Genomic DNA, 17,113 nt, shown 5'->3' with positions numbered 1-17,113 from the left:
AAGAAAAAACAGTACCTATGGCCCATGGGGGGATTGAACCCACCACCTTCGCGTTATTAGCACGACGCTCTAACCAACTGAGCTAATGGGCCACACACTTAACATGCTTTCCAAGATATCAAATATATTAAAATGAAGCCAAAACTTTACGGATTTCCAAAGAAAAAACAGTACCTATGGCCCATGGGGGGATCGAACCCACGACCTTCGCGTTATTAGCAGGGCGCTCTAACCAACTGAGCTAATGGGCCACACACTTAACACGCTTTCCAAGATATCAAATATATTAAAATGAAGCCAAAACTTTACGGATTTCCAAAGAAAATCAGTACCTATAGCCAATGGGGGGATCGAACCCACGACCTTCGCGTTATTAGCAAGACGCTCTAACCAGCTGAGCTAATGGGCCACACAGTTCATACGCTTTCCAAGATATCAAATATATTAAAATGAAGCCAAACTTTACGGATTTCCAAAGGAAAAACAGTACCTATGGCCCATGGGGGGATCGAACCCACGACCTTCGCGTTATTAGCACGACGCTCTAGCCAACTGAGCTAATGGGCCACACTCTTAACACGCTTTCCAAGATATCAAATATATTAAAATGAAGCCAAACTTTACGGATTTCCAAAGGAAAAACAGTACCTATGGCCCATGGGGGGATCGAACCCACGACCTTCGCGTTATTAGCACGACGCTCTAGCCAACTGAGCTAATGGGCCACACTCTTAACACGCTTTCCAAGATATCAAATATATTTAAATGAAGCCAAAACAATACGGATTTCCAAAGAATAAACAGTACCTATGGCCCAAGGGGGGATCGAACCCACGACCTTCGCGTTATTAGCACGACGCTCTAGCCAACTGAGCTAATGGACCACACTCTTAACACGCTTTCCAAGATATCAAATATATTAAAATGAAGCCAAAACTTTACGGATTTCCAAAGAAAAAACAGTACCTATGGCCCATGGGGGGATCGAATCCACGACCTTCGCGTTATTAGCACGACGCTCTAGCCAACTGAGCTAATGGGCCACACTCTTCACACGCTTTACAAGATATCGAAAATATTAAAATGAAGCCAAAACTTTACGGATTTCCAAAGAAAAAACAGTACCTATGGCCCATGGGGGGATTGAACCCACGACCTTCGCGTTTTTAGCACGACGCTCTAACCAACTGAGCTTACGGGCCACACACTTAACATGCTTTCCAAGATATCAAATATATTAAAATGAAGCCAAAACTTTACGGATTTCCAAAGAAAAAACAGTACATATGGCCCATGGGGGGATCGAACCCACCCCCTTCGCGTTATTAGCACGACGCTCTAACCAACTGAGCTAATGGGCCACACACTTCACATGCTTTCCAAGATATCAAATATATTAAAATGAAGCCAAAACTTTACGGATTTCCAAAGAAAAAACAGTACCTATGGCCCATGGGGGGATCGAACCCACGACCTTCGCGTTATTAGCACGACGCTCTAACCAACTGAGCTAATGGGCCACACAGCTCATACGCTTTCCAAGATATCAAATATATTAAAATGAAGCCAAAACTTTACGGATTTCCAAAGAAAAAACAGTACCTATGGCCCATGGGGGGATTGAACCCACGACCTTCGCGTTATTAGCACGACGCTCTAACCAACTGAGCTAATGGACCACACAGTTCATACGCTTTCCAAGATATCAAATATATTAAAATGAAGCCAAAACTTTACGGATTTCCAAAGAAAAAACAGTACCTATGGCCCATGGGGGGATTGAACCCACGACCTTCGCGTTATTAGCACGACGCTCTAACCAACTGAGCTAATGGGCCACACACTTAACATGCTTTCCAAGATATCAAATATATTAAAATGAAGCCAAAACTCTACGAATTTCCAAAGAAAAAACAGTACCTATGGCCCATGGGGGGATCGAACCCACGACCTTCGCGTTATTAGCACGACGCTCTAACCAACTGAGCTAATGGGCAACACAGTTCATACGCTTTCCAAGATATCAAATATATTAAAATGAAGCCAAAACTTTACGGATTTCCAAAGAAAAAACAGTACCTATGGCCCATGGGGGGATCGAATCCACGACCTTCGCGTTATTAGCACGACGCTCTAGCCAACTGAGCTAATGGGCCACACTCTTAACACGCTTTACAAGATATCGAAAATATTAAAATGAAGCCAAAACTTTACGGATTTCCAAAGAAAAAACAGTACCTATGGCCCATGGGGGGATTGAACCCACGACCTTCGCGTTTTTAGCACGACGCTCTAACCAACTGAGCTTACGGGCCACACACTTAACATGCTTTCCAAGATATCAAATATATTAAAATGAAGCCAAAACTTTACGGATTTCCAAAGAAAAAACAGTACATATGGCCCATGGGGGGATCGAACCCACGACCTTCGCGTTATTAGCACGACGCTCTAACCAACTGAGCTAATGGGCCACACACTTAACATGCTTTCCAAGATATCAAATATATTAAAATGAAGCCAAAACTTTACGGATTTCCAAAGAAAAAACAGTACCTATGGCCCATGGGGGGATTGAACCCACCACCTTCGCGTTATTAGCACGACGCTCTAACCAACTGAGCTAATGGGCCACACACTTAACATGCTTTCCAAGATATCAAATATATTAAAATGAAGCCAAAACTTTACGGATTTCCAAAGAAAAAACAGTACCTATGGCCCATGGGGGGATCGAACCCACGACCTTCGCGTTATTAGCAGGGCGCTCTAACCAACTGAGCTAATGGGCCACACACTTAACATGCTTTCCAAGATATCAAATATATTAAAATGAAGCCAAAACTTTACGGATTTCCAAAGAAAAAACAGTACCTATGGCCCATGGGGGGATTGAACCCACCACCTTCGCGTTATTAGCACGACGCTCTAACCAACTGAGCTAATGGGCCACACACTTAACATGCTTTCCAAGATATCAAATATATTAAAATGAAGCCAAAACTTTACGGATTTCCAAAGAAAAAACAGTACCTATGGCCCATGGGGGGATCGAACCCACGACCTTCGCGTTATTAGCAGGGCGCTCTAACCAACTGAGCTAATGGGCCACACACTTAACACGCTTTCCAAGATATCAAATATATTAAAATGAAGCCAAAACTTTACGGATTTCCAAAGGAAAAACAGTACCTATGGCCCATGGGGGGATCGAACCCACGACCTTCGCGTTATTAGCACGACGCTCTAGCCAACTGAGCTAATGGGCCACACTCTTAACACGCTTTCCAAGATATCAAATATATTTAAATGAAGCCAAAACAATACGGATTTCCAAAGAATAAACAGTACCTATGGCCCAAGGGGGGATCGAACCCACGACCTTCGCGTTATTAGCACGACGCTCTAGCCAACTGAGCTAATGGACCACACTCTTAACACGCTTTCCAAGATATCAAATATATTAAAATGAAGCCAAAACTTTACGGATTTCCAAAGAAAAAACAGTACCTATGGCCCATGGGGGGATCGAATCCACGACCTTCGCGTTATTAGCACGACGCTCTAGCCAACTGAGCTAATGGGCCACACTCTTCACACGCTTTACAAGATATCGAAAATATTAAAATGAAGCCAAAACTTTACGGATTTCCAAAGAAAAAACAGTACCTATTGCCCATGGGGGGATTGAACCCACGACCTTCGCGTTTTTAGCACGACGCTCTAACCAACTGAGCTTACGGGCCACACACTTAACATGCTTTCCAAGATATCAAATATATTAAAATGAAGCCAAAACTTTACGGATTTCCAAAGAAAAAACAGTACATATGGCCCATGGGGGGATCGAACCCACCCCCTTCGCGTTATTAGCACGACGCTCTAACCAACTGAGCTAATGGGCCACACACTTCACATGCTTTCCAAGATATCAAATATATTAAAATGAAGCCAAAACTTTACGGATTTCCAAAGAAAAAACAGTACCTATGGCCCATGGGGGGATCGAACCCACGACCTTCGCGTTATTAGCACGACGCTCTAACCAACTGAGCTAATGGGCCACACAGCTCATACGCTTTCCAAGATATCAAATATATTAAAATGAAGCCAAAACTTTACGGATTTCCAAAGAAAAAACAGTACCTATGGCCCATGGGGGGATTGAACCCACGACCTTCGCGTTATTAGCACGACGCTCTAACCAACTGAGCTAATGGACCACACAGTTCATACGCTTTCCAAGATATCAAATATATTAAAATGAAGCCAAAACTTTACGGATTTCCAAAGAAAAAACAGTACCTATGGCCCATGGGGGGATTGAACCCACGACCTTCGCGTTATTAGCACGACGCTCTAACCAACTGAGCTAATGGGCCACACACTTAACATGCTTTCCAAGATATCAAATATATTAAAATGAAGCCAAAACTCTACGAATTTCCAAAGAAAAAACAGTACCTATGGCCCATGGGGGGATCGAACCCACGACCTTCGCGTTATTAGCACGACGCTCTAACCAACTGAGCTAATGGGCAACACAGTTCATACGCTTTCCAAGATATCAAATATATTAAAATGAAGCCAAAACTTTACGGATTTCCAAAGAAAAAACAGTACCTATGGCCCATGGGGGGATCGAATCCACGACCTTCGCGTTATTAGCACGACGCTCTAGCCAACTGAGCTAATGGGCCACACTCTTAACACGCTTTACAAGATATCGAAAATATTAAAATGAAGCCAAAACTTTACGGATTTCCAAAGAAAAAACAGTACCTATGGCCCATGGGGGGATTGAACCCACGACCTTCGCGTTTTTAGCACGACGCTCTAACCAACTGAGCTTACGGGCCACACACTTAACATGCTTTCCAAGATATCAAATATATTAAAATGAAGCCAAAACTTTACGGATTTCCAAAGAAAAAACAGTACATATGGCCCATGGGGGGATCGAACCCACGACCTTCGCGTTATTAGCACGACGCTCTAACCAACTGAGCTAATGGGCCACACACTTAACATGCTTTCCAAGATATCAAATATATTAAAATGAAGCCAAAACTTTACGGATTTCCAAAGAAAAAACAGTACCTATGGCCCATGGGGGGATTGAACCCACCACCTTCGCGTTATTAGCACGACGCTCTAACCAACTGAGCTAATGGGCCACACACTTAACATGCTTTCCAAGATATCAAATATATTAAAATGAAGCCAAAACTTTACGGATTTCCAAAGAAAAAACAGTACCTATGGCCCATGGGGGGATCGAACCCACGACCTTCGCGTTATTAGCAGGGCGCTCTAACCAACTGAGCTAATGGGCCACACACTTAACATGCTTTCCAAGATATCAAATATATTAAAATGAAGCCAAAACTTTACGGATTTCCAAAGAAAAAACAGTACCTATGGCCCATGGGGGGATTGAACCCACCACCTTCGCGTTATTAGCACGACGCTCTAACCAACTGAGCTAATGGGCCACACACTTAACATGCTTTCCAAGATATCAAATATATTAAAATGAAGCCAAAACTTTACGGATTTCCAAAGAAAAAACAGTACCTATGGCCCATGGGGGGATCGAACCCACGACCTTCGCGTTATTAGCAGGGCGCTCTAACCAACTGAGCTAATGGGCCACACACTTAACACGCTTTCCAAGATATCAAATATATTAAAATGAAGCCAAAACTTTACGGATTTCCAAAGAAAATCAGTACCTATAGCCCATGGGGGGATCGAACCCACGACCTTCGCGTTATTAGCAAGACGCTCTAACCAGCTGAGCTAATGGGCCACACAGTTCATACGCTTTCCAAGATATCAAATATATTAAAATGAAGCCAAACTTTACGGATTTCCAAAGGAAAAACAGTACCTATGGCCCATGGGGGGATCGAACCCACGACCTTCGCGTTATTAGCACGACGCTCTAGCCAACTGAGCTAATGGGCCACACTCTTAACACGCTTTCCAAGATATCAAATATATTTAAATGAAGCCAAAACAATACGGATTTCCAAAGAAAAAACAGTACCTATGGCCCAAGGGGGGATCGAACCCACGACCTTCGCGTTATTAGCACGACGCTCTAGCCAACTGAGCTAATGGACCACACTCTTAACACGCTTTCCAAGATATCAAATATATTAAAATGAAGCCAAACTTTACGGATTTCCAAAGGAAAAACAGTACCTATGGCCCATGGGGGGATCGAACCCACGACCTTCGCGTTATTAGCACGACGCTCTAGCCAACTGAGCTAATGGGCCACACTCTTAACACGCTTTCCAAGATATCAAATATATTTAAATGAAGCAAAAGCAATACGGATTTCCAAAGAATAAACAGTACCTATGGCCCAAGGGGGGATCGAACCCACGACCTTCGCGTTATTAGCACGACGCTCTAGCCAACTGAGCTAATGGACCACACTCTTAACACGCTTTCCAAGATATCAAATATATTAAAATGAAGCCAAAACTTTACGGATTTCCAAAGAGAAAACAGTACCTATGGCCCATGGGGGGATCGAATCCACGACCTTCGCGTTATTAGCACGACGCTCTAGCCAACTGAGCTAATGGGCCACACTCTTCACACGCTTTACAAGATATCGAAAATATTAAAATGAAGCCAAAACTTTACGGATTTCCAAAGAAAAAACAGTACCTATGGCCCATGGGGGGATTGAACCCACGACCTTCGCGTTTTTAGCACGACGCTCTAACCAACTGAGCTTACGGGCCACACACTTAACATGCTTTCCAAGATATCAAATATATTAAAATGAAGCCAAAACTTTACGGATTTCCAAAGAAAAAACAGTACATATGGCCCATGGGGGGATCGAACCCACCCCCTTCGCGTTATTAGCACGACGCTCTAACCAACTGAGCTAATGGGCCACACACTTAACATGCTTTCCAAGATATCAAATATATTAAAATGAAGCCAAAACTTTACGGATTTCCAAAGAAAAAACAGTACCTATGGCCCATGGGGGGATCGAACCCACGACCTTCGCGTTATTAGCACGACGCTCTAACCAACTGAGCTAATGGGCCACACAGCTCATACGCTTTCCAAGATATCAAATATATTAAAATGAAGCCAAAACTTTACGGATTTCCAAAGAAAAAACAGTACCTATGGCCCATGGGGGGATTGAACCCACGACCTTCGCGTTATTAGCACGACGCTCTAACCAACTGAGCTAATGGACCACACAGTTCATACGCTTTCCAAGATATCAAATATATTAAAATGAAGCCAAAACTTTACGGATTTCCAAAGAAAAAACAGTACCTATGGCCCATGGGGGGATTGAACCCACGACCTTCGCGTTATTAGCACGACGCTCTAACCAACTGAGCTAATGGGCCACACACTTAACATGCTTTCCAAGATATCAAATATATTAAAATGAAGCCAAAACTTTACGAATTTCCAAAGAAAAAACAGTACCTATGGCCCATGGGGGGATCGAACCCACGACCTTCGCGTTATTAGCACGACGCTCTAACCAACTGAGCTAATGGGCAACACAGTTCATACGCTTTCCAAGATATCAAATATATTAAAATGAAGCCAAAACTTTACGGATTTCCAAAGAAAAAACAGTACCTATGGCCCATGGGGGGATCGAATCCACGACCTTCGCGTTATTAGCACGACGCTCTAGCCAACTGAGCTAATGGGCCACACTCTTAACACGCTTTACAAGATATCGAAAATATTAAAATGAAGCCAAAACTTTACGGATTTCCAAAGAAAAAACAGTACCTATGGCCCATGGGGGGATTGAACCCACGACCTTCGCGTTTTTAGCACGACGCTCTAACCAACTGAGCTTACGGGCCACACACTTAACATGCTTTCCAAGATATCAAATATATTAAAATGAAGCCAAAACTTTACGGATTTCCAAAGAAAAAACAGTACATATGGCCCATGGGAGGATCGAACCCACGACCTTCGCGTTATTAGCACGACGCTCTAACCAACTGAGTTAATGGGCCACACACTTAACATGCTTTCCAAGATATCAAATATATTAAAATGAAGCCAAAACTTTACGGATTTCCAAAGAAAAAACAGTACCTATGGCCCATGGGGGGATTGAACCCACCACCTTCGCGTTATTAGCACGACGCTCTAACCAACTGAGCTAATAGGCCACACACTTAACATGCTTTCCAAGATATCAAATATATTAAAATGAAGCCAAAACTTTACGGATTTCCAAAGAAAAACCAGTACCTATGGCCCATGGGGGGATCGAACCCACGACCTTCGCGTTATTAGCAGGGCGCTCTAACCAACTGAGCTAATGGGCCACACACTTAACACGCTTTCCAAGATATCAAATATATTAAAATGAAGCCAAAACTTTACGGATTTCCAAAGAAAATCAGTACCTATAGCCCATGGGGGGATCGAACCCACGACCTTCGCGTTATTAGCAAGACGCTCTAACCAGCTGAGCTAATGGGCCACACAGTTCATACGCTTTCCAAGATATCAAATATATTAAAATGAAGCCAAAACTTTACGGATTTCCAAAGAAAAAACAGTACCTATGGCCCATGGGGGGATCGAATCCACGACCTTCGCGTTATTAGCACGACGCTCTAGCCAACTGAGCTAATGGGCCACACTCTTCACACGCTTTACAAGATATCGAAAATATTAAAATGAAGCCAAAACTTTACGGATTTCCAAAGAAAAAACAGTACCTATGGCCCATGGGGGGATTGAACCCACGACCTTCGCGTTTTTAGCACGACGCTCTAACCAACTGAGCTTACGGGCCACACACTTAACATGCTTTCCAAGATATCAAATATATTAAAATGAAGCCAAAACTTTACGGATTTCCAAAGAAAAAACAGTACATATGGCCCATGGGGGGATCGAACCCACCCCCTTCGCGTTATTAGCACGACGCTCTAACCAACTGAGCTAATGGGCCACACACTTAACATGCTTTCCAAGATATCAAATATATTAAAATGAAGCCAAAACTTTACGGATTTCCAAAGAAAAAACAGTACCTATGGCCCATGGGGGGATCGAACCCACGACCTTCGCGTTATTAGCACGACGCTCTAACCAACTGAGCTAATGGGCCACACAGCTCATACGCTTTCCAAGATATCAAATATATTAAAATGAAGCCAAAACTTTACGGATTTCCAAAGAAAAAACAGTACCTATGGCCCATGGGGGGATTGAACCCACGACCTTCGCGTTATTAGCACGACGCTCTAACCAACTGAGCTAATGGACCACACAGTTCATACGCTTTCCAAGATATCAAATATATTAAAATGAAGCCAAAACTTTACGGATTTCCAAAGAAAAAACAGTACCTATGGCCCATGGGGGGATTGAACCCACGACCTTCGCGTTATTAGCACGACGCTCTAACCAACTGAGCTAATGGGCCACACACTTAACATGCTTTCCAAGATATCAAATATATTAAAATGAAGCCAAAACTTTACGAATTTCCAAAGAAAAAACAGTACCTATGGCCAATGGGGGGATCGAACCCACGACCTTCGCGTTATTAGCACGACGCTCTAACCAACTGAGCTAATGGGCAACACAGTTCATACGCTTTCCAAGATATCAAATATATTAAAATGAAGCCAAAACTTTACGGATTTCCAAAGAAAAAACAGTACCTATGGCCCATGGGGGGATCGAATCCACGACCTTCGCGTTATTAGCACGACGCTCTAGCCAACTGAGCTAATGGGCCACACTCTTAACACGCTTTACAAGATATCGAAAATATTAAAATGAAGCCAAAACTTTACGGATTTCCAAAGAAAAAACAGTACCTATGGCCCATGGGGGGATTTAACCCACGACCTTCGCGTTTTTAGCACGACGCTCTAACCAACTGAGCTTACGGGCCACACACTTAACATGCTTTCCAAGATATCAAATATATTAAAATGAAGCCAAAACTTTACGGATTTCCAAAGAAAAAACAGTACATATGGCCCATGGGGGGATCGAACCCACCCCCTTCGCGTTATTAGCACGACGCTCTAACCAACTGAGCTAATGGGCCACACACTTAACATGCTTTCCAAGATATCAAATATATTAAAATGAAGCCAAAACTTTACGGATTTCCAAAGAAAAAACAGTACCTATGGCCCATGGGGGGATCGAACCCACGACCTTCGCGTTATTAGCACGACGCTCTAACCAACTGAGCTAATGGGCCACACAGCTCATACGCTTTCCAAGATATCAAATATATTAAAATGAAGCCAAAACTTTACGGATTTCCAAAGAAAAAACAGTACCTATGGCCCATGGGGGGATTGAACCCACGACCTTCGCGTTATTAGCACGACGCTCTAACCAACTGAGCTAATGGACCACACAGTTCATACGCTTTCCAAGATATCAAATATATTAAAATGAAGCCAAAACTTTACGGATTTCCAAAGAAAAAACAGTACCTATGGCCCATGGGGGGATTGAACCCACGACCTTCGCGTTATTAGCACGACGCTCTAACCAACTGAGCTAATGGGCCACACACTTAACATGCTTTCCAAGATATCAAATATATTAAAATGAAGCCAAAACTTTACGAATTTCCAAAGAAAAAACAGTACCTATGGCCAATGGGGGGATCGAACCCACGACCTTCGCGTTATTAGCACGACGCTCTAACCAACTGAGCTAATGGGCAACACAGTTCATACGCTTTAAAAGATATCAAATATATTAAAATGAAGCCAAAACTTTACGGATTTCCAAAGAAAAAACAGTACCTATGGCCCATGGGGGGATCGAATCCACGACCTTCGCGTTATTAGCACGACGCTCTAGCCAACTGAGCTAATGGGCCACACTCTTAACACGCTTTACAAGATATCGAAAATATTAAAATGAAGCCAAAACTTTACGGATTTCCAAAGAAAAAACAGTACCTATGGCCCATGGGGGGATTGAACCCACGACCTTCGCGTTTTTAGCACGACGCTCTAACCAACTGAGCTTACGGGCCACACACTTAACATGCTTTCCAAGATATCAAATATATTAAAATGAAGCCAAAACTTTACGGATTTCCAAAGAAAAAACAGTACATATGGCCCATGGGGGGATCGAACCCACGACCTTCGCGTTATTAGCACGACGCTCTAACCAACTGAGCTAATGGGCCACACACTTAACATGCTTTCCAAGATATCAAATATATTAAAATGAAGCCAAAACTTTACGGATTTCCAAAGAAAAAACAGTACCTATGGCCCATGGGGGGATTGAACCCACCACCTTCGCGTTATTAGCACGACGCTCTAACCAACTGAGCTAATGGGCCACACACTTAACATGCTTTCCAAGATATCAAATATATTAAAATGAAGCCAAAACTTTACGGATTTCCAAAGAAAAAACAGTACCTATGGCCCATGGGGGGATCGAACCCACGACCTTCGCGTTATTAGCAGGGCGCTCTAACCAACTGAGCTAATGGGCCACACACTTAACACGCTTTCCAAGATATCAAATATATTAAAATGAAGCCAAAACTTTACGGATTTCCAAAGAAAATCAGTACCTATAGCCCATGGGGGGATCGAACCCACGACCTTCGCGTTATTAGCAAGACGCTCTAACCAGCTGAGCTAATGGGCCACACAGTTCATACGCTTTCCAAGATATCAAATATATTAAAATGAAGCCAAACTTTACGGATTTCCAAAGGAAAAACAGTACCTATGGCCCATGGGGGGATCGAACCCACGACCTTCGCGTTATTAGCACGACGCTCTAGCCAACTGAGCTAATGGGCCACACTCTTAACACGCTTTCCAAGATATCAAATATATTTAAATGAAGCCAAAACAATACGGATTTCCAAAGAATAAACAGTACCTATGGCCCAAGGGGGGATCGAACCCACGACCTTCGCGTTATTAGCACGACGCTCTAGCCAACTGAGCTAATGGACCACACTCTTAACACGCTTTCCAAGATATCAAATATATTAAAATGAAGCCAAACTTTACGGATTTCCAAAGGAAAAACAGTACCTATGGCCCATGGGGGGATCGAACCCACGACCTTCGCGTTATTAGCACGACGCTCTAGCCAACTGAGCTAATGGGCCACACTCTTAACACGCTTTCCAAGATATCAAATATATTTAAATGAAGCAAAAGCAATACGGATTTCCAAAGAATAAACAGTACCTATGGCCCAAGGGGGGATCGAACCCACGACCTTCGCGTTATTAGCACGACGCTCTAGCCAACTGAGCTAATGGACCACACTCTTAACACGCTTTCCAAGATATCAAATATATTAAAATGAAGCCAAAACTTTACGGATTTCCAAAGAGAAAACAGTACCTATGGCCCATGGGGGGATCGAATCCACGACCTTCGCGTTATTAGCACGACGCTCTAGCCAACTGAGCTAATGGGCCACACTCTTCACACGCTTTACAAGATATCGAAAATATTAAAATGAAGCCAAAACTTTACGGATTTCCAAAGAAAAAACAGTACCTATGGCCCATGGGGGGATTGAACCCACGACCTTCGCGTTTTTAGCACGACGCTCTAACCAACTGAGCTTACGGGCCACACACTTAACATGCTTTCCAAGATATCAAATATATTAAAATGAAGCCAAAACTTTACGGATTTCCAAAGAAAAAACAGTACATATGGCCCATGGGGGGATCGAACCCACCCCCTTCGCGTTATTAGCACGACGCTCTAACCAACTGAGCTAATGGGCCACACACTTAACATGCTTTCCAAGATATCAAATATATTAAAATGAAGCCAAAACTTTACGGATTTCCAAAGAAAAAACAGTACCTATGGCCCATGGGGGGATCGAACCCACGACCTTCGCGTTATTAGCACGACGCTCTAACCAACTGAGCTAATGGGCCACACAGCTCATACGCTTTCCAAGATATCAAATATATTAAAATGAAGCCAAAACTTTACGGATTTCCAAAGAAAAAACAGTACCTATGGCCCATGGGGGGATTGAACCCACGACCTTCGCGTTATTAGCACGACGCTCTAACCAACTGAGCTAATGGACCACACAGTTCATACGCTTTCCAAGATATCAAATATATTAAAATGAAGCCAAAACTTTACGGATTTCCAAAGAAAAAACAGTACCTATGGCCCATGGGGGGATTGAACCCACGACCTTCGCGTTATTAGCACGACGCTCTAACCAACTGAGCTAATGGGCCACACACTTAACATGCTTTCCAAGATATCAAATATATTAAAATGAAGCCAAAACTTTACGAATTTCCAAAGAAAAAACAGTACCTATGGCCCATGGGGGGATCGAACCCACGACCTTCGCGTTATTAGCACGACGCTCTAACCAACTGAGCTAATGGGCAACACAGTTCATACGCTTTCCAAGATATCAAATATATTAAAATGAAGCCAAAACTTTACGGATTTCCAAAGAAAAAACAGTACCTATGGCCCATGGGGGGATCGAATCCACGACCTTCGCGTTATTAGCACGACGCTCTAGCCAACTGAGCTAATGGGCCACACTCTTAACACGCTTTACAAGATATCGAAAATATTAAAATGAAGCCAAAACTTTACGGATTTCCAAAGAAAAAACAGTACCTATGGCCCATGGGGGGATTGAACCCACGACCTTCGCGTTTTTAGCACGACGCTCTAACCAACTGAGCTTACGGGCCACACACTTAACATGCTTTCCAAGATATCAAATATATTAAAATGAAGCCAAAACTTTACGGATTTCCAAAGAAAAAACAGTACATATGGCCCATGGGAGGATCGAACCCACGACCTTCGCGTTATTAGCACGACGCTCTAACCAACTGAGCTAATGGGCCACACACTTAACATGCTTTCCAAGATATCAAATATATTAAAATGAAGCCAAAACTTTACGGATTTCCAAAGAAAAAACAGTACCTATGGCCCATGGGGGGATTGAACCCACCACCTTCGCGTTATTAGCACGACGCTCTAACCAACTGAGCTAATAGGCCACACACTTAACATGCTTTCCAAGATATCAAATATATTAAAATGAAGCCAAAACTTTACGGATTTCCAAAGAAAAACCAGTACCTATGGCCCATGGGGGGATCGAACCCACGACCTTCGCGTTATTAGCAGGGCGCTCTAACCAACTGAGCTAATGGGCCACACACTTAACACGCTTTCCAAGATATCAAATATATTAAAATGAAGCCAAAACTTTACGGATTTCCAAAGAAAATCAGTACCTATAGCCCATGGGGGGATCGAACCCACGACCTTCGCGTTATTAGCAAGACGCTCTAACCAGCTGAGCTAATGGGCCACACAGTTCATACGCTTTCCAAGATATCAAATATATTAAAATGAAGCCAAAACTTTACGGATTTCCAAAGAAAAAACAGTACCTATGGCCCATGGGGGGATCGAATCCACGACCTTCGCGTTATTAGCACGACGCTCTAGCCAACTGAGCTAATGGGCCACACTCTTCACACGCTTTACAAGATATCGAAAATATTAAAATGAAGCCAAAACTTTACGGATTTCCAAAGAAAAAACAGTACCTATGGCCCATGGGGGGATTGAACCCACGACCTTCGCGTTTTTAGCACGACGCTCTAACCAACTGAGCTTACGGGCCACACACTTAACATGCTTTCCAAGATATCAAATATATTAAAATGAAGCCAAAACTTTACGGATTTCCAAAGAAAAAACAGTACATATGGCCCATGGGGGGATCGAACCCACCCCCTTCGCGTTATTAGCACGACGCTCTAACCAACTGAGCTAATGGGCCACACACTTAACATGCTTTCCAAGATATCAAATATATTAAAATGAAGCCAAAACTTTACGGATTTCCAAAGAAAAAACAGTACCTATGGCCCATGGGGGGATCGAACCCACGACCTTCGCGTTATTAGCACGACGCTCTAACCAACTGAGCTAATGGGCCACACAGCTCATACGCTTTCCAAGATATCAAATATATTAAAATGAAGCCAAAACTTTACGGATTTCCAAAGAAAAAACAGTACCTATGGCCCATGGGGGGATTGAACCCACGACCTTCGCGTTATTAGCACGACGCTCTAACCAACTGAGCTAATGGACCACACAGTTCATACGCTTTCCAAGATATCAAATATATTAAAATGAAGCCAAAACTTTACGGATTTCCAAAGAAAAAACAGTACCTATGGCCCATGGGGGGATTGAACCCACGACCTTCGCGTTATTAGCACGACGCTCTAACCAACTGAGCTAATGGGCCACACACTTAACATGCTTTCCAAGATATCAAATATATTAAAATGAAGCCAAAACTTTACGAATTTCCAAAGAAAAAACAGTACCTATGGCCAATGGGGGGATCGAACCCACGACCTTCGCGTTATTAGCACGACGCTCTAACCAACTGAGCTAATGGGCAACACAGTTCATACGCTTTCCAAGATATCAAATATATTAAAATGAAGCCAAAACTTTACGGATTTCCAAAGAAAAAACAGTACCTATGGCCCATGGGGGGATCGAATCCACGACCTTCGCGTTATTAGCACGACGCTCTAGCCAACTGAGCTAATGGGCCACACTCTTAACACGCTTTACAAGATATCGAAAATATTAAAATGAAGCCAAAACTTTACGGATTTCCAAAGAAAAAACAGTACCTATGGCCCATGGGGGGATTTAACCCACGACCTTCGCGTTTTTAGCACGACGCTCTAACCAACTGAGCTTACGGGCCACACACTTAACATGCTTTCCAAGATATCAAATATATTAAAATGAAGCCAAAACTTTACGGATTTCCAAAGAAAAAACAGTACATATGGCCCATGGGGGGATCGAACCCACCCCCTTCGCGTTATTAGCACGACGCTCTAACCAACTGAGCTAATGGGCCACACACTTAACATGCTTTCCAAGATATCAAATATATTAAAATGAAGCCAAAACTTTACGGATTTCCAAAGAAAAAACAGTACCTATGGCCCATGGGGGGATCGAACCCACGACCTTCGCGTTATTAGCACGACGCTCTAACCAACTGAGCTAATGGGCCACACAGCTCATACGCTTTCCAAGATATCAAATATATTAAAATGAAGCCAAAACTTTACGGATTTCCAAAGAAAAAACAGTACCTATGGCCCATGGGGGGATTGAACCCACGACCTTCGCGTTATTAGCACGACGCTCTAACCAACTGAGCTAATGGACCACACAGTTCATACGCTTTCCAAGATATCAAATATATTAAAATGAAGCCAAAACTTTACGGATTTCCAAAGAAAAAACAGTACCTATGGCCCATGGGGGGATTGAACCCACGACCTTCGCGTTATTAGCACGACGCTCTAACCAACTGAGCTAATGGGCCACACACTTAACATGCTTTCCAAGATATCAAATATATTAAAATGAAGCCAAAACTTTACGAATTTCCAAAGAAAAAACAGTACCTATGGCCAATGGGGGGATCGAACCCACGACCTTCGCGTTATTAGCACGACGCTCTAACCAACTGAGCTAATGGGCAACACAGTTCATACGCTTTCCAAGATATCAAATATATTAAAATGAAGCCAAAACTTTACGGATTTCCAAAGAAAAAACAGTACCTATGGCCCATGGGGGGATCGAATCCACGACCTTCGCGTTATTAGCACGACGCTCTAGCCAACTGAGCTAATGGGCCACACTCTTAACACGCTTTACAAGATATCGAAAATATTAAAATGAAGCCAAAACTTTACGGATTTCCAAAGAAAAAACAGTACCTATGGCCCATGGGGGGATTGAACCCACGACCTTCGCGTTTTTAGCACGACGCTCTAACCAACTGAGCTTACGGGCCACACACTTAACATGCTTTCCAAGATATCAAATATATTAAAATGAAGCCAAAACTTTACGGATTTCCAAAGAAAAAACAGTACATATGGCCCATGGGGGGATCGAACCCACGACCTTCGCGTTATTAGCACGACGCTCTAACCAACTGAGCTAATGGGCCACACACTTAACATGCTTTC

At 43.0% G+C, this 17,113-nt stretch overlaps 108 non-coding genes across 108 annotated transcripts; all 108 read right to left on the bottom strand.

Annotated features, from left to right (window-relative positions):
- Positions 1-18: 18 nt before the first annotated feature.
- On the bottom strand, positions 19-92 carry TRNAI-AAU (transfer RNA isoleucine (anticodon AAU)). Its single transcript has one exon. It is a non-coding gene; the product is annotated as a tRNA-Ile (tRNA).
- An 85-nt stretch (positions 93-177) lies between these two features.
- On the bottom strand, positions 178-251 carry TRNAI-AAU (transfer RNA isoleucine (anticodon AAU)). Its single transcript has one exon. It is a non-coding gene; the product is annotated as a tRNA-Ile (tRNA).
- An 84-nt stretch (positions 252-335) lies between these two features.
- Positions 336-409, bottom strand: TRNAI-AAU (transfer RNA isoleucine (anticodon AAU)). The gene has a single exon. It is a non-coding gene; the product is annotated as a tRNA-Ile (tRNA).
- An 84-nt stretch (positions 410-493) lies between these two features.
- On the bottom strand, positions 494-567 carry TRNAI-AAU (transfer RNA isoleucine (anticodon AAU)). The gene has a single exon. It is a non-coding gene; the product is annotated as a tRNA-Ile (tRNA).
- An 84-nt stretch (positions 568-651) lies between these two features.
- Positions 652-725, bottom strand: TRNAI-AAU (transfer RNA isoleucine (anticodon AAU)). The gene has a single exon. It is a non-coding gene; the product is annotated as a tRNA-Ile (tRNA).
- Positions 726-810: 85 nt separating this feature from the next.
- On the bottom strand, positions 811-884 carry TRNAI-AAU (transfer RNA isoleucine (anticodon AAU)). Its single transcript has one exon. It is a non-coding gene; the product is annotated as a tRNA-Ile (tRNA).
- Positions 885-969: 85 nt separating this feature from the next.
- Positions 970-1,043, bottom strand: TRNAI-AAU (transfer RNA isoleucine (anticodon AAU)). Its single transcript has one exon. It is a non-coding gene; the product is annotated as a tRNA-Ile (tRNA).
- An 85-nt stretch (positions 1,044-1,128) lies between these two features.
- On the bottom strand, positions 1,129-1,202 carry TRNAF-AAA (transfer RNA phenylalanine (anticodon AAA)). Its single transcript has one exon. It is a non-coding gene; the product is annotated as a tRNA-Phe (tRNA).
- An 85-nt stretch (positions 1,203-1,287) lies between these two features.
- Positions 1,288-1,361, bottom strand: TRNAI-AAU (transfer RNA isoleucine (anticodon AAU)). The gene has a single exon. It is a non-coding gene; the product is annotated as a tRNA-Ile (tRNA).
- Positions 1,362-1,446: 85 nt separating this feature from the next.
- Positions 1,447-1,520, bottom strand: TRNAI-AAU (transfer RNA isoleucine (anticodon AAU)). The gene has a single exon. It is a non-coding gene; the product is annotated as a tRNA-Ile (tRNA).
- Positions 1,521-1,605: 85 nt separating this feature from the next.
- On the bottom strand, positions 1,606-1,679 carry TRNAI-AAU (transfer RNA isoleucine (anticodon AAU)). The gene has a single exon. It is a non-coding gene; the product is annotated as a tRNA-Ile (tRNA).
- An 85-nt stretch (positions 1,680-1,764) lies between these two features.
- On the bottom strand, positions 1,765-1,838 carry TRNAI-AAU (transfer RNA isoleucine (anticodon AAU)). Its single transcript has one exon. It is a non-coding gene; the product is annotated as a tRNA-Ile (tRNA).
- An 85-nt stretch (positions 1,839-1,923) lies between these two features.
- Positions 1,924-1,997, bottom strand: TRNAI-AAU (transfer RNA isoleucine (anticodon AAU)). The gene has a single exon. It is a non-coding gene; the product is annotated as a tRNA-Ile (tRNA).
- Positions 1,998-2,082: 85 nt separating this feature from the next.
- On the bottom strand, positions 2,083-2,156 carry TRNAI-AAU (transfer RNA isoleucine (anticodon AAU)). Its single transcript has one exon. It is a non-coding gene; the product is annotated as a tRNA-Ile (tRNA).
- Positions 2,157-2,241: 85 nt separating this feature from the next.
- TRNAF-AAA (transfer RNA phenylalanine (anticodon AAA)) lies at positions 2,242-2,315 on the bottom strand. Its single transcript has one exon. It is a non-coding gene; the product is annotated as a tRNA-Phe (tRNA).
- Positions 2,316-2,400: 85 nt separating this feature from the next.
- Positions 2,401-2,474, bottom strand: TRNAI-AAU (transfer RNA isoleucine (anticodon AAU)). Its single transcript has one exon. It is a non-coding gene; the product is annotated as a tRNA-Ile (tRNA).
- Positions 2,475-2,559: 85 nt separating this feature from the next.
- On the bottom strand, positions 2,560-2,633 carry TRNAI-AAU (transfer RNA isoleucine (anticodon AAU)). The gene has a single exon. It is a non-coding gene; the product is annotated as a tRNA-Ile (tRNA).
- An 85-nt stretch (positions 2,634-2,718) lies between these two features.
- TRNAI-AAU (transfer RNA isoleucine (anticodon AAU)) lies at positions 2,719-2,792 on the bottom strand. The gene has a single exon. It is a non-coding gene; the product is annotated as a tRNA-Ile (tRNA).
- An 85-nt stretch (positions 2,793-2,877) lies between these two features.
- On the bottom strand, positions 2,878-2,951 carry TRNAI-AAU (transfer RNA isoleucine (anticodon AAU)). Its single transcript has one exon. It is a non-coding gene; the product is annotated as a tRNA-Ile (tRNA).
- Positions 2,952-3,036: 85 nt separating this feature from the next.
- Positions 3,037-3,110, bottom strand: TRNAI-AAU (transfer RNA isoleucine (anticodon AAU)). Its single transcript has one exon. It is a non-coding gene; the product is annotated as a tRNA-Ile (tRNA).
- An 85-nt stretch (positions 3,111-3,195) lies between these two features.
- Positions 3,196-3,269, bottom strand: TRNAI-AAU (transfer RNA isoleucine (anticodon AAU)). The gene has a single exon. It is a non-coding gene; the product is annotated as a tRNA-Ile (tRNA).
- Positions 3,270-3,354: 85 nt separating this feature from the next.
- On the bottom strand, positions 3,355-3,428 carry TRNAI-AAU (transfer RNA isoleucine (anticodon AAU)). Its single transcript has one exon. It is a non-coding gene; the product is annotated as a tRNA-Ile (tRNA).
- An 85-nt stretch (positions 3,429-3,513) lies between these two features.
- TRNAI-AAU (transfer RNA isoleucine (anticodon AAU)) lies at positions 3,514-3,587 on the bottom strand. The gene has a single exon. It is a non-coding gene; the product is annotated as a tRNA-Ile (tRNA).
- An 86-nt stretch (positions 3,588-3,673) lies between these two features.
- TRNAF-AAA (transfer RNA phenylalanine (anticodon AAA)) lies at positions 3,674-3,745 on the bottom strand. Its single transcript has one exon. It is a non-coding gene; the product is annotated as a tRNA-Phe (tRNA).
- An 86-nt stretch (positions 3,746-3,831) lies between these two features.
- Positions 3,832-3,905, bottom strand: TRNAI-AAU (transfer RNA isoleucine (anticodon AAU)). Its single transcript has one exon. It is a non-coding gene; the product is annotated as a tRNA-Ile (tRNA).
- An 85-nt stretch (positions 3,906-3,990) lies between these two features.
- Positions 3,991-4,064, bottom strand: TRNAI-AAU (transfer RNA isoleucine (anticodon AAU)). Its single transcript has one exon. It is a non-coding gene; the product is annotated as a tRNA-Ile (tRNA).
- Positions 4,065-4,149: 85 nt separating this feature from the next.
- Positions 4,150-4,223, bottom strand: TRNAI-AAU (transfer RNA isoleucine (anticodon AAU)). The gene has a single exon. It is a non-coding gene; the product is annotated as a tRNA-Ile (tRNA).
- An 85-nt stretch (positions 4,224-4,308) lies between these two features.
- Positions 4,309-4,382, bottom strand: TRNAI-AAU (transfer RNA isoleucine (anticodon AAU)). The gene has a single exon. It is a non-coding gene; the product is annotated as a tRNA-Ile (tRNA).
- An 85-nt stretch (positions 4,383-4,467) lies between these two features.
- Positions 4,468-4,541, bottom strand: TRNAI-AAU (transfer RNA isoleucine (anticodon AAU)). Its single transcript has one exon. It is a non-coding gene; the product is annotated as a tRNA-Ile (tRNA).
- Positions 4,542-4,626: 85 nt separating this feature from the next.
- TRNAI-AAU (transfer RNA isoleucine (anticodon AAU)) lies at positions 4,627-4,700 on the bottom strand. Its single transcript has one exon. It is a non-coding gene; the product is annotated as a tRNA-Ile (tRNA).
- Positions 4,701-4,785: 85 nt separating this feature from the next.
- On the bottom strand, positions 4,786-4,859 carry TRNAF-AAA (transfer RNA phenylalanine (anticodon AAA)). Its single transcript has one exon. It is a non-coding gene; the product is annotated as a tRNA-Phe (tRNA).
- Positions 4,860-4,944: 85 nt separating this feature from the next.
- On the bottom strand, positions 4,945-5,018 carry TRNAI-AAU (transfer RNA isoleucine (anticodon AAU)). The gene has a single exon. It is a non-coding gene; the product is annotated as a tRNA-Ile (tRNA).
- Positions 5,019-5,103: 85 nt separating this feature from the next.
- On the bottom strand, positions 5,104-5,177 carry TRNAI-AAU (transfer RNA isoleucine (anticodon AAU)). Its single transcript has one exon. It is a non-coding gene; the product is annotated as a tRNA-Ile (tRNA).
- An 85-nt stretch (positions 5,178-5,262) lies between these two features.
- TRNAI-AAU (transfer RNA isoleucine (anticodon AAU)) lies at positions 5,263-5,336 on the bottom strand. The gene has a single exon. It is a non-coding gene; the product is annotated as a tRNA-Ile (tRNA).
- An 85-nt stretch (positions 5,337-5,421) lies between these two features.
- Positions 5,422-5,495, bottom strand: TRNAI-AAU (transfer RNA isoleucine (anticodon AAU)). The gene has a single exon. It is a non-coding gene; the product is annotated as a tRNA-Ile (tRNA).
- An 85-nt stretch (positions 5,496-5,580) lies between these two features.
- Positions 5,581-5,654, bottom strand: TRNAI-AAU (transfer RNA isoleucine (anticodon AAU)). The gene has a single exon. It is a non-coding gene; the product is annotated as a tRNA-Ile (tRNA).
- An 84-nt stretch (positions 5,655-5,738) lies between these two features.
- On the bottom strand, positions 5,739-5,812 carry TRNAI-AAU (transfer RNA isoleucine (anticodon AAU)). Its single transcript has one exon. It is a non-coding gene; the product is annotated as a tRNA-Ile (tRNA).
- An 84-nt stretch (positions 5,813-5,896) lies between these two features.
- Positions 5,897-5,970, bottom strand: TRNAI-AAU (transfer RNA isoleucine (anticodon AAU)). Its single transcript has one exon. It is a non-coding gene; the product is annotated as a tRNA-Ile (tRNA).
- An 85-nt stretch (positions 5,971-6,055) lies between these two features.
- On the bottom strand, positions 6,056-6,129 carry TRNAI-AAU (transfer RNA isoleucine (anticodon AAU)). The gene has a single exon. It is a non-coding gene; the product is annotated as a tRNA-Ile (tRNA).
- An 84-nt stretch (positions 6,130-6,213) lies between these two features.
- Positions 6,214-6,287, bottom strand: TRNAI-AAU (transfer RNA isoleucine (anticodon AAU)). The gene has a single exon. It is a non-coding gene; the product is annotated as a tRNA-Ile (tRNA).
- An 85-nt stretch (positions 6,288-6,372) lies between these two features.
- On the bottom strand, positions 6,373-6,446 carry TRNAI-AAU (transfer RNA isoleucine (anticodon AAU)). The gene has a single exon. It is a non-coding gene; the product is annotated as a tRNA-Ile (tRNA).
- An 85-nt stretch (positions 6,447-6,531) lies between these two features.
- TRNAI-AAU (transfer RNA isoleucine (anticodon AAU)) lies at positions 6,532-6,605 on the bottom strand. The gene has a single exon. It is a non-coding gene; the product is annotated as a tRNA-Ile (tRNA).
- Positions 6,606-6,690: 85 nt separating this feature from the next.
- Positions 6,691-6,764, bottom strand: TRNAF-AAA (transfer RNA phenylalanine (anticodon AAA)). The gene has a single exon. It is a non-coding gene; the product is annotated as a tRNA-Phe (tRNA).
- Positions 6,765-6,849: 85 nt separating this feature from the next.
- TRNAI-AAU (transfer RNA isoleucine (anticodon AAU)) lies at positions 6,850-6,923 on the bottom strand. Its single transcript has one exon. It is a non-coding gene; the product is annotated as a tRNA-Ile (tRNA).
- An 85-nt stretch (positions 6,924-7,008) lies between these two features.
- TRNAI-AAU (transfer RNA isoleucine (anticodon AAU)) lies at positions 7,009-7,082 on the bottom strand. Its single transcript has one exon. It is a non-coding gene; the product is annotated as a tRNA-Ile (tRNA).
- Positions 7,083-7,167: 85 nt separating this feature from the next.
- Positions 7,168-7,241, bottom strand: TRNAI-AAU (transfer RNA isoleucine (anticodon AAU)). Its single transcript has one exon. It is a non-coding gene; the product is annotated as a tRNA-Ile (tRNA).
- An 85-nt stretch (positions 7,242-7,326) lies between these two features.
- On the bottom strand, positions 7,327-7,400 carry TRNAI-AAU (transfer RNA isoleucine (anticodon AAU)). The gene has a single exon. It is a non-coding gene; the product is annotated as a tRNA-Ile (tRNA).
- An 85-nt stretch (positions 7,401-7,485) lies between these two features.
- TRNAI-AAU (transfer RNA isoleucine (anticodon AAU)) lies at positions 7,486-7,559 on the bottom strand. The gene has a single exon. It is a non-coding gene; the product is annotated as a tRNA-Ile (tRNA).
- Positions 7,560-7,644: 85 nt separating this feature from the next.
- TRNAI-AAU (transfer RNA isoleucine (anticodon AAU)) lies at positions 7,645-7,718 on the bottom strand. The gene has a single exon. It is a non-coding gene; the product is annotated as a tRNA-Ile (tRNA).
- An 85-nt stretch (positions 7,719-7,803) lies between these two features.
- Positions 7,804-7,877, bottom strand: TRNAF-AAA (transfer RNA phenylalanine (anticodon AAA)). Its single transcript has one exon. It is a non-coding gene; the product is annotated as a tRNA-Phe (tRNA).
- Positions 7,878-7,962: 85 nt separating this feature from the next.
- On the bottom strand, positions 7,963-8,036 carry TRNAI-AAU (transfer RNA isoleucine (anticodon AAU)). The gene has a single exon. It is a non-coding gene; the product is annotated as a tRNA-Ile (tRNA).
- Positions 8,037-8,121: 85 nt separating this feature from the next.
- Positions 8,122-8,195, bottom strand: TRNAI-AAU (transfer RNA isoleucine (anticodon AAU)). The gene has a single exon. It is a non-coding gene; the product is annotated as a tRNA-Ile (tRNA).
- An 85-nt stretch (positions 8,196-8,280) lies between these two features.
- On the bottom strand, positions 8,281-8,354 carry TRNAI-AAU (transfer RNA isoleucine (anticodon AAU)). Its single transcript has one exon. It is a non-coding gene; the product is annotated as a tRNA-Ile (tRNA).
- Positions 8,355-8,438: 84 nt separating this feature from the next.
- On the bottom strand, positions 8,439-8,512 carry TRNAI-AAU (transfer RNA isoleucine (anticodon AAU)). The gene has a single exon. It is a non-coding gene; the product is annotated as a tRNA-Ile (tRNA).
- An 85-nt stretch (positions 8,513-8,597) lies between these two features.
- TRNAI-AAU (transfer RNA isoleucine (anticodon AAU)) lies at positions 8,598-8,671 on the bottom strand. The gene has a single exon. It is a non-coding gene; the product is annotated as a tRNA-Ile (tRNA).
- An 85-nt stretch (positions 8,672-8,756) lies between these two features.
- TRNAF-AAA (transfer RNA phenylalanine (anticodon AAA)) lies at positions 8,757-8,830 on the bottom strand. The gene has a single exon. It is a non-coding gene; the product is annotated as a tRNA-Phe (tRNA).
- Positions 8,831-8,915: 85 nt separating this feature from the next.
- TRNAI-AAU (transfer RNA isoleucine (anticodon AAU)) lies at positions 8,916-8,989 on the bottom strand. Its single transcript has one exon. It is a non-coding gene; the product is annotated as a tRNA-Ile (tRNA).
- Positions 8,990-9,074: 85 nt separating this feature from the next.
- On the bottom strand, positions 9,075-9,148 carry TRNAI-AAU (transfer RNA isoleucine (anticodon AAU)). Its single transcript has one exon. It is a non-coding gene; the product is annotated as a tRNA-Ile (tRNA).
- Positions 9,149-9,233: 85 nt separating this feature from the next.
- TRNAI-AAU (transfer RNA isoleucine (anticodon AAU)) lies at positions 9,234-9,307 on the bottom strand. The gene has a single exon. It is a non-coding gene; the product is annotated as a tRNA-Ile (tRNA).
- An 85-nt stretch (positions 9,308-9,392) lies between these two features.
- Positions 9,393-9,466, bottom strand: TRNAI-AAU (transfer RNA isoleucine (anticodon AAU)). Its single transcript has one exon. It is a non-coding gene; the product is annotated as a tRNA-Ile (tRNA).
- Positions 9,467-9,551: 85 nt separating this feature from the next.
- Positions 9,552-9,625, bottom strand: TRNAI-AAU (transfer RNA isoleucine (anticodon AAU)). The gene has a single exon. It is a non-coding gene; the product is annotated as a tRNA-Ile (tRNA).
- Positions 9,626-9,710: 85 nt separating this feature from the next.
- TRNAI-AAU (transfer RNA isoleucine (anticodon AAU)) lies at positions 9,711-9,784 on the bottom strand. The gene has a single exon. It is a non-coding gene; the product is annotated as a tRNA-Ile (tRNA).
- Positions 9,785-9,869: 85 nt separating this feature from the next.
- On the bottom strand, positions 9,870-9,943 carry TRNAF-AAA (transfer RNA phenylalanine (anticodon AAA)). Its single transcript has one exon. It is a non-coding gene; the product is annotated as a tRNA-Phe (tRNA).
- Positions 9,944-10,028: 85 nt separating this feature from the next.
- On the bottom strand, positions 10,029-10,102 carry TRNAI-AAU (transfer RNA isoleucine (anticodon AAU)). The gene has a single exon. It is a non-coding gene; the product is annotated as a tRNA-Ile (tRNA).
- Positions 10,103-10,187: 85 nt separating this feature from the next.
- Positions 10,188-10,261, bottom strand: TRNAI-AAU (transfer RNA isoleucine (anticodon AAU)). Its single transcript has one exon. It is a non-coding gene; the product is annotated as a tRNA-Ile (tRNA).
- Positions 10,262-10,346: 85 nt separating this feature from the next.
- Positions 10,347-10,420, bottom strand: TRNAI-AAU (transfer RNA isoleucine (anticodon AAU)). Its single transcript has one exon. It is a non-coding gene; the product is annotated as a tRNA-Ile (tRNA).
- Positions 10,421-10,505: 85 nt separating this feature from the next.
- Positions 10,506-10,579, bottom strand: TRNAI-AAU (transfer RNA isoleucine (anticodon AAU)). Its single transcript has one exon. It is a non-coding gene; the product is annotated as a tRNA-Ile (tRNA).
- Positions 10,580-10,664: 85 nt separating this feature from the next.
- TRNAI-AAU (transfer RNA isoleucine (anticodon AAU)) lies at positions 10,665-10,738 on the bottom strand. Its single transcript has one exon. It is a non-coding gene; the product is annotated as a tRNA-Ile (tRNA).
- An 85-nt stretch (positions 10,739-10,823) lies between these two features.
- TRNAI-AAU (transfer RNA isoleucine (anticodon AAU)) lies at positions 10,824-10,897 on the bottom strand. Its single transcript has one exon. It is a non-coding gene; the product is annotated as a tRNA-Ile (tRNA).
- An 85-nt stretch (positions 10,898-10,982) lies between these two features.
- Positions 10,983-11,056, bottom strand: TRNAF-AAA (transfer RNA phenylalanine (anticodon AAA)). Its single transcript has one exon. It is a non-coding gene; the product is annotated as a tRNA-Phe (tRNA).
- Positions 11,057-11,141: 85 nt separating this feature from the next.
- On the bottom strand, positions 11,142-11,215 carry TRNAI-AAU (transfer RNA isoleucine (anticodon AAU)). Its single transcript has one exon. It is a non-coding gene; the product is annotated as a tRNA-Ile (tRNA).
- Positions 11,216-11,300: 85 nt separating this feature from the next.
- Positions 11,301-11,374, bottom strand: TRNAI-AAU (transfer RNA isoleucine (anticodon AAU)). Its single transcript has one exon. It is a non-coding gene; the product is annotated as a tRNA-Ile (tRNA).
- An 85-nt stretch (positions 11,375-11,459) lies between these two features.
- On the bottom strand, positions 11,460-11,533 carry TRNAI-AAU (transfer RNA isoleucine (anticodon AAU)). The gene has a single exon. It is a non-coding gene; the product is annotated as a tRNA-Ile (tRNA).
- Positions 11,534-11,617: 84 nt separating this feature from the next.
- TRNAI-AAU (transfer RNA isoleucine (anticodon AAU)) lies at positions 11,618-11,691 on the bottom strand. The gene has a single exon. It is a non-coding gene; the product is annotated as a tRNA-Ile (tRNA).
- An 84-nt stretch (positions 11,692-11,775) lies between these two features.
- TRNAI-AAU (transfer RNA isoleucine (anticodon AAU)) lies at positions 11,776-11,849 on the bottom strand. Its single transcript has one exon. It is a non-coding gene; the product is annotated as a tRNA-Ile (tRNA).
- An 85-nt stretch (positions 11,850-11,934) lies between these two features.
- Positions 11,935-12,008, bottom strand: TRNAI-AAU (transfer RNA isoleucine (anticodon AAU)). The gene has a single exon. It is a non-coding gene; the product is annotated as a tRNA-Ile (tRNA).
- Positions 12,009-12,092: 84 nt separating this feature from the next.
- Positions 12,093-12,166, bottom strand: TRNAI-AAU (transfer RNA isoleucine (anticodon AAU)). The gene has a single exon. It is a non-coding gene; the product is annotated as a tRNA-Ile (tRNA).
- An 85-nt stretch (positions 12,167-12,251) lies between these two features.
- On the bottom strand, positions 12,252-12,325 carry TRNAI-AAU (transfer RNA isoleucine (anticodon AAU)). Its single transcript has one exon. It is a non-coding gene; the product is annotated as a tRNA-Ile (tRNA).
- Positions 12,326-12,410: 85 nt separating this feature from the next.
- Positions 12,411-12,484, bottom strand: TRNAI-AAU (transfer RNA isoleucine (anticodon AAU)). Its single transcript has one exon. It is a non-coding gene; the product is annotated as a tRNA-Ile (tRNA).
- An 85-nt stretch (positions 12,485-12,569) lies between these two features.
- TRNAF-AAA (transfer RNA phenylalanine (anticodon AAA)) lies at positions 12,570-12,643 on the bottom strand. The gene has a single exon. It is a non-coding gene; the product is annotated as a tRNA-Phe (tRNA).
- Positions 12,644-12,728: 85 nt separating this feature from the next.
- TRNAI-AAU (transfer RNA isoleucine (anticodon AAU)) lies at positions 12,729-12,802 on the bottom strand. Its single transcript has one exon. It is a non-coding gene; the product is annotated as a tRNA-Ile (tRNA).
- Positions 12,803-12,887: 85 nt separating this feature from the next.
- On the bottom strand, positions 12,888-12,961 carry TRNAI-AAU (transfer RNA isoleucine (anticodon AAU)). Its single transcript has one exon. It is a non-coding gene; the product is annotated as a tRNA-Ile (tRNA).
- An 85-nt stretch (positions 12,962-13,046) lies between these two features.
- On the bottom strand, positions 13,047-13,120 carry TRNAI-AAU (transfer RNA isoleucine (anticodon AAU)). Its single transcript has one exon. It is a non-coding gene; the product is annotated as a tRNA-Ile (tRNA).
- Positions 13,121-13,205: 85 nt separating this feature from the next.
- On the bottom strand, positions 13,206-13,279 carry TRNAI-AAU (transfer RNA isoleucine (anticodon AAU)). The gene has a single exon. It is a non-coding gene; the product is annotated as a tRNA-Ile (tRNA).
- Positions 13,280-13,364: 85 nt separating this feature from the next.
- Positions 13,365-13,438, bottom strand: TRNAI-AAU (transfer RNA isoleucine (anticodon AAU)). The gene has a single exon. It is a non-coding gene; the product is annotated as a tRNA-Ile (tRNA).
- An 85-nt stretch (positions 13,439-13,523) lies between these two features.
- On the bottom strand, positions 13,524-13,597 carry TRNAI-AAU (transfer RNA isoleucine (anticodon AAU)). Its single transcript has one exon. It is a non-coding gene; the product is annotated as a tRNA-Ile (tRNA).
- Positions 13,598-13,682: 85 nt separating this feature from the next.
- On the bottom strand, positions 13,683-13,756 carry TRNAF-AAA (transfer RNA phenylalanine (anticodon AAA)). Its single transcript has one exon. It is a non-coding gene; the product is annotated as a tRNA-Phe (tRNA).
- An 85-nt stretch (positions 13,757-13,841) lies between these two features.
- On the bottom strand, positions 13,842-13,915 carry TRNAI-AAU (transfer RNA isoleucine (anticodon AAU)). The gene has a single exon. It is a non-coding gene; the product is annotated as a tRNA-Ile (tRNA).
- An 85-nt stretch (positions 13,916-14,000) lies between these two features.
- Positions 14,001-14,074, bottom strand: TRNAI-AAU (transfer RNA isoleucine (anticodon AAU)). Its single transcript has one exon. It is a non-coding gene; the product is annotated as a tRNA-Ile (tRNA).
- Positions 14,075-14,159: 85 nt separating this feature from the next.
- Positions 14,160-14,233, bottom strand: TRNAI-AAU (transfer RNA isoleucine (anticodon AAU)). The gene has a single exon. It is a non-coding gene; the product is annotated as a tRNA-Ile (tRNA).
- Positions 14,234-14,317: 84 nt separating this feature from the next.
- TRNAI-AAU (transfer RNA isoleucine (anticodon AAU)) lies at positions 14,318-14,391 on the bottom strand. The gene has a single exon. It is a non-coding gene; the product is annotated as a tRNA-Ile (tRNA).
- Positions 14,392-14,476: 85 nt separating this feature from the next.
- TRNAI-AAU (transfer RNA isoleucine (anticodon AAU)) lies at positions 14,477-14,550 on the bottom strand. Its single transcript has one exon. It is a non-coding gene; the product is annotated as a tRNA-Ile (tRNA).
- An 85-nt stretch (positions 14,551-14,635) lies between these two features.
- TRNAF-AAA (transfer RNA phenylalanine (anticodon AAA)) lies at positions 14,636-14,709 on the bottom strand. The gene has a single exon. It is a non-coding gene; the product is annotated as a tRNA-Phe (tRNA).
- An 85-nt stretch (positions 14,710-14,794) lies between these two features.
- On the bottom strand, positions 14,795-14,868 carry TRNAI-AAU (transfer RNA isoleucine (anticodon AAU)). Its single transcript has one exon. It is a non-coding gene; the product is annotated as a tRNA-Ile (tRNA).
- Positions 14,869-14,953: 85 nt separating this feature from the next.
- On the bottom strand, positions 14,954-15,027 carry TRNAI-AAU (transfer RNA isoleucine (anticodon AAU)). Its single transcript has one exon. It is a non-coding gene; the product is annotated as a tRNA-Ile (tRNA).
- An 85-nt stretch (positions 15,028-15,112) lies between these two features.
- Positions 15,113-15,186, bottom strand: TRNAI-AAU (transfer RNA isoleucine (anticodon AAU)). The gene has a single exon. It is a non-coding gene; the product is annotated as a tRNA-Ile (tRNA).
- Positions 15,187-15,271: 85 nt separating this feature from the next.
- On the bottom strand, positions 15,272-15,345 carry TRNAI-AAU (transfer RNA isoleucine (anticodon AAU)). The gene has a single exon. It is a non-coding gene; the product is annotated as a tRNA-Ile (tRNA).
- An 85-nt stretch (positions 15,346-15,430) lies between these two features.
- TRNAI-AAU (transfer RNA isoleucine (anticodon AAU)) lies at positions 15,431-15,504 on the bottom strand. Its single transcript has one exon. It is a non-coding gene; the product is annotated as a tRNA-Ile (tRNA).
- Positions 15,505-15,589: 85 nt separating this feature from the next.
- On the bottom strand, positions 15,590-15,663 carry TRNAI-AAU (transfer RNA isoleucine (anticodon AAU)). The gene has a single exon. It is a non-coding gene; the product is annotated as a tRNA-Ile (tRNA).
- An 85-nt stretch (positions 15,664-15,748) lies between these two features.
- TRNAF-AAA (transfer RNA phenylalanine (anticodon AAA)) lies at positions 15,749-15,822 on the bottom strand. The gene has a single exon. It is a non-coding gene; the product is annotated as a tRNA-Phe (tRNA).
- Positions 15,823-15,907: 85 nt separating this feature from the next.
- On the bottom strand, positions 15,908-15,981 carry TRNAI-AAU (transfer RNA isoleucine (anticodon AAU)). The gene has a single exon. It is a non-coding gene; the product is annotated as a tRNA-Ile (tRNA).
- Positions 15,982-16,066: 85 nt separating this feature from the next.
- Positions 16,067-16,140, bottom strand: TRNAI-AAU (transfer RNA isoleucine (anticodon AAU)). The gene has a single exon. It is a non-coding gene; the product is annotated as a tRNA-Ile (tRNA).
- An 85-nt stretch (positions 16,141-16,225) lies between these two features.
- On the bottom strand, positions 16,226-16,299 carry TRNAI-AAU (transfer RNA isoleucine (anticodon AAU)). Its single transcript has one exon. It is a non-coding gene; the product is annotated as a tRNA-Ile (tRNA).
- An 85-nt stretch (positions 16,300-16,384) lies between these two features.
- On the bottom strand, positions 16,385-16,458 carry TRNAI-AAU (transfer RNA isoleucine (anticodon AAU)). Its single transcript has one exon. It is a non-coding gene; the product is annotated as a tRNA-Ile (tRNA).
- Positions 16,459-16,543: 85 nt separating this feature from the next.
- TRNAI-AAU (transfer RNA isoleucine (anticodon AAU)) lies at positions 16,544-16,617 on the bottom strand. Its single transcript has one exon. It is a non-coding gene; the product is annotated as a tRNA-Ile (tRNA).
- Positions 16,618-16,702: 85 nt separating this feature from the next.
- TRNAI-AAU (transfer RNA isoleucine (anticodon AAU)) lies at positions 16,703-16,776 on the bottom strand. The gene has a single exon. It is a non-coding gene; the product is annotated as a tRNA-Ile (tRNA).
- An 85-nt stretch (positions 16,777-16,861) lies between these two features.
- Positions 16,862-16,935, bottom strand: TRNAF-AAA (transfer RNA phenylalanine (anticodon AAA)). Its single transcript has one exon. It is a non-coding gene; the product is annotated as a tRNA-Phe (tRNA).
- An 85-nt stretch (positions 16,936-17,020) lies between these two features.
- On the bottom strand, positions 17,021-17,094 carry TRNAI-AAU (transfer RNA isoleucine (anticodon AAU)). The gene has a single exon. It is a non-coding gene; the product is annotated as a tRNA-Ile (tRNA).
- Between the last annotated feature and the right edge of the window lie 19 nt (positions 17,095-17,113).

Source organism: Phalangium opilio, unplaced genomic scaffold (assembly GCF_054372755.1).
Source record: "Phalangium opilio isolate 3A_F unplaced genomic scaffold, DU_Popi_V2 ptg000011l_1, whole genome shotgun sequence".
Classification (NCBI taxonomy): domain Eukaryota; kingdom Metazoa; phylum Arthropoda; class Arachnida; order Opiliones; family Phalangiidae; genus Phalangium; species Phalangium opilio.
The sequence above is the reverse complement of the archived record's forward strand: the minus strand, read 5'-3'. Positions and strand labels throughout refer to the sequence as shown.